This window comes from Penaeus vannamei, chromosome 25 (assembly GCF_042767895.1).
Source record: "Penaeus vannamei isolate JL-2024 chromosome 25, ASM4276789v1, whole genome shotgun sequence".
NCBI classification, from domain to species: domain Eukaryota; kingdom Metazoa; phylum Arthropoda; class Malacostraca; order Decapoda; family Penaeidae; genus Penaeus; species Penaeus vannamei.
Window position 1 is genome coordinate 13,293,105 of NC_091573.1, and position 5,000 is coordinate 13,298,104.

Sequence of the window (5,000 nt, forward strand, 5' to 3'; positions counted from 1 at the left end):
ACGTGGGGAGCCGAGATCGGACGGAGGCTGGGACAGGCAGCGCGAGAAGCCGAGGCGCAGGAGAGACGGGAGAGACCAGGAGAAATCGCGGTCTAGAGCGAGGGTGAATAATGTATATAATGCAAATAAAAGTAAGTAATATGATGTAAATAGAAGCAATGCAAATAGAACATAATGTAATAATGTAAATAGAAGTAAATCAGTAAATAAATAAGAGAGACGGCGACAGAGGGAAGGGAGGGGGAAGGGAGGGGAAGGGGGAAGGGGAAGGGGGAAGGGAAGGGAAGGGAGAGGGAGGGGAGGAGGGAGAGGGAGAAGAGAGAGTGGGAGGAGAGAGGGAGAGTGAGAAGAGAGAGGAGGAAGGGAGAGTGAGAAGAGAAGGAGGAGAGTGAGAGGGAGAGTGAGTGAGTTGAGGGCAGGGGAGGGAGAAGGGAGAAAGGGAAGAGAAAGAAGAGAGAAAGAGAAGAGAAAGAGAGAAGAGAGAGAGAAAGAAAGAGAGAGAGGGAGAGAGAAAGAGAGAAAGAGAGAGGGAGAGAGAGAGAGAGAGAGAGAGAGAGAGAGAGAGAGAGAGAGAGAGAGAGAGAGAGAGAGAGAGAGACGCACACAGCATCCCCCAACACCATGATTCAGAGTACGCCCCTCCCCCACCCTCTCTCTCCCGTCCCTCGAGCCTCAATCCTGAGGTAGCCCTCGAGGAGACTCCGTGGCGGATGCGGTTTGCAATGTCAACAAAGATCATGGACAGCTTTGCAACACCTTCACTCTGGGACACAAAAAATCGCCGTTGCAAAGTGAGAGCAGAGATTGCTTTGCTGCCAAACTGCCACATCACCCTAAAAAAATGTCATTAAAATGGAAAATACATTTTTTTAAATAGCACGTCTCCAAAAAATACTACTGATGAGCATGATGATATGATGATGATGGTGATGGCCATGATGATACTGTTCCTAATAATAATGATAATGATGATAATAATGATATAGTATTATACTGTAATAATATATTAATAGCAATAACATCAGTAACGACAACACTAATAGCAACAACACCAACGCCATTAATAAAAACCACTTCCCAATATCAAATCCGAAACCCAAGAACCTATTCCGACGCCTATTAAGCAAATAACCACAACAGCAAACGACAATAACAATGATAAAGACCCCATCCAAAGTACTCCCGCCCCCGCCCCCCCCCCCCGCCCACCCTCTCACCTCTCACCACCCCCCTCCCCCCCACACACTCACAAAAGCGGGAACTTTCGCCGGCCGACAAGCACAGCGAGCTATTCATTCATTTCATTGCAGAATCAACACGGCAACTTGCACGTCTTGTTCTGGGCCTCGGAGGTGAAGGGAGGGAGGAGTGAAGGAGGGAGGAGATAGGGGGGGTAAAGGGGGTAGGAGGGAGGGGAGAAAAGGAGGGAGGGAGAGGAGGAAGGGAGGGACGGAGAAGAGAAAGGGAGAGAGGGAGAAAATGAAGGGAGGGAGCGCGAGGGAAGAGAAAAGGAGGGAAATGAGAGAAGAGAGAAGGATGAAGAAGAGGGGGAGGGGATAAAAGAGTGAAGAAGGAAGATAGGGAAGGAGGGAGAAGGGGAACCGGGAAAGAAGGAGGATGATTAAAGGCAAAGAAAAGTAGGAAAATGGGTTCGCTGGAAAAGAGGAAGGAGGGAAGAGGGAAGAAGGGAGAAGGTAAGAGGCCGAAGACGAAGAAAAGGAAGAGAGGTAGGCTGGAAGTAACGCGATAGTAAACGGCCCAAGAAACTTTAAGAATATGAATAAAAGGGATAAGAAAGTGGATGAAAAGGAGTACAGGGTAAACTACATGATAAGGGATAGGGGCGGGGGTAAGAGAGGGGGGGGCAGGGAGGTGAAGGAATGAAGGCAGCAACAGGGGAGCGGGAAGGGCACGAGAAGGGAGGGGAGGGGAGCAAAGGAGGGGCAGAGAGGGAGGGCGAGAGGGGGCGGCCGCAATGACGAGGCATCCGTTATTGTCTGACAAATAAGGGAAAACTGATAGACGATAGGAATGTCTTTTACGGCGCTGTTCGTTTCAACTTTCAGATTTTGATGTTTTTTTGTGATTGGCTGGAATTATGCCTGTTGTGTCTGGCAGACAGACGAGAGGAAAATGGGAGAAATAATTAGAAAGAGAACCAGCTACACAAATATGTAAAAACACGTACATAAGAATAGATAAAATAGATAAAATAATAAAATGAGAGTCAGAATAGACTAGAGAAAAGACTATAAAAATCGGAAAAAAGAAAGAAAGAGGGAGAGGAAGGAGAAAAAGAAAACAAACATTAAAAAAGAAGAGAAAGGGAACATTAAGGAAAATACGAAAGAGAAGAAGAGAGGGCATGGGGATGGACGAGAAAGAGCGAGAAGAGAAGAAAGAAAACGGAGAAGAGTGAGAAACGTAACTCGCAAGAAAGAGAAAGTACAAGATAACAGAAGATTGAGAAAAAAACTAAGAAGAGAAAGAGTGAGGATAGCGCAAGAAAGTGAAGAACAGAGAAAGAAAGAAAGAAAGAAAGAAAGAAAGAAAGAAACAAAGAGAGAGAAAGAGAGAGAGAGACAGAGAGAGAGAGAGAGAGAGAGAGAGAGAGAGAGAGAGAGAGAGAGAGAGAGAGAGAGAGAGAGAGAGAGAGAGAGAGAGAGAGAGAGATAGAGAGAGAGAGAGAGAGAGAGAGAGAGAGAGAGAGAGAGAGAGAGAGAGAGAGAGAGAGAGAGAGAGAGAGAGAGAGAGAGAACAGAGCAGAGACGAAAAAGGGGAGAAAAGCAAGAGACATAAGCAAGAGAAAGAAGGGGGAGACCCAACACGTGCCTGCGCATCCCCCCGGAGATAGAAACACGCACACTCGCCTGCCTTTGTACGAAGACCCGAGAAAATGTCTTTTTAATGCCGGGTTATGCAAAGTCACCGCGATGAAGGGTGAAGGTCGAACACTCCCCCCCTCTCCCTCTCCCATCCTCCCTCTCCTCCTCTTCACTCCCTCTTCCCCTTCCCCTTCCCTTTCCCCTCACCCTCCACCCTTCTCCTTCCCCTCCCCTTCTCCCTTCTCCTTCCTCTCCCCTCTTTCACTTTCCCTCCTCTCCTCTTCTCTCCTCCCCTTCCCCTCCCCCCCTTCTTATGCCTCTTCTACGAACTGAGGATGCGAGCGAAAGCACGAGTGAGGATGAAAGGAAGGAGACGGAGAGAACATGCACAGCAGGATGGCAAGTGACATGGAAAAAAAGAGAAATAGAAACTCCCTCCCTCCTACCACCCTACAAGAGGGAGGTAGGAGGGAGTTAGAGAGAGAGAGAGAGAGAGAGAGAGAGAGAGAGAGAGAGAGAGAGAGAGAGAGAGAGAGAGAGAGAGAGAGAGAGAGAGAGAGAGAGAGAGAGAGAGAGAGAGAGAGAGAGAGACGGGTGCGTTAGTGATAGGAGACAAAATAGGAAAGCACAAATAATAATAATAATGATAAATAAATAAAAAGTAAAAATGAAGTGAGGGGAAGCGAGAGTGAAAAAATTACAAACAAACAAACAGACAAACAAAAAAGAGGCAAAGAGTGTCACAGACAAAGGGAGCAGAGTGGGCTTTCGGGGCACAGTGGGCAGAGGGGTAATGCCCTTTCCCTGAGCATCCCTAACCGAGAGGAAAAGGCCAATTTCTCCCCCCCCCCCTCCCGCCTCTCCGACAACCCCTCGTCTTCCCGAGGGCTACGTCGCGTCAGTCTGAAGACTTGATGGGAGCAAGTTGACGAGTTGACGAGTTGACGAGTGCGCGGACGAATAGCATGAGTGACAGAAGGGTGGCGAGGGCGACCGCTAGATTGGGTGGGTGGGTGGGTGGGGGGGGGGGCAGCACCTGTTACGCACGCACCTCGCCACGACGTTATAAGACCCACCGTCGCATCTACAAACCACAGGAGTTTCACCCTTACGACACTAAGCAAATATAAAGCTACTACGACAAGCCAGTGATAAAGGCGACATCTATCTTCCTCGCTCAAAACAGGGAGATAAAAAACCGAGAGAGCGGACCGCGGCAGAGGCGCATCTGTCCCCGCGAAAGGGTCCGTCTGGCCGAGGTGTGAGCGGGAACCGGTTCTTCCTGCCTGCGCCGACGAGGCACGCCCGCGCGATCCTACGATACGCGAGAGGAGACCTTTTAATTTATTTAGCGTCTTGAGCGATCACCTGCTGCCTCCGCCTCTTCCTTCTCCTCCTCCTCGTTGCGCTTCGCTTCTGTTCTGGATCCAATTTCCTCCTTTCACACACTATTCCCATTTCCGTTCTAGCATCACCTGCAACTTTACACACATGCATTCATACACACGCACAAGCGCACACATGCACAATCAAACACACACACACACACACGATCGTACTCTGACTCTCTCTGACTCTCTCTGACTCTCTCTCTCTCTCTCTCTCTCTCTCTCTCTCTCTCTCTCTCTCTCTCTCACTCTCTCTCTCTCTCTCTCTCTCTCTCTCTCTCTCTCTCACCAGACCTCGACGGCATCACACAAAACCAAAATTCCTAAGAATCGAAACTACCTGTTCCTTCTTAACAAAAAGCCATTTTCCTCCATTTCCAACCATCTTTCCTTCCATCATAATCACCATCACCGACATGACCATCACTACCATTACCACCACCACCACCATCGCCATTCCCCTTCCTCCAGCGACCATTACCACCATTACATATACTCCCGTTACACTGACATCAATACTACATCGCTAAGTTACCCTACGGGGGAGGGAGCGGGAGAGGGAGGGAGCGGGAGAGGGAGGAAGCGGGGGAGGGAGGAAGGGAGCGGGAGAGGGAGGGAGCAGCTGAGGCAGGGAGGGAAGAAGGGCGAAAGTTGCGAGGGAGTAATGGATCATGCAATGACAAATGGCTGAAAGGAATGGTATAATTAGATGCCACACTGCTTGAATGATCCCTCGTACACTTCTCCTTCCCCACAAACGGTTTTACAAGTTGTCTTCCGAAAAGCG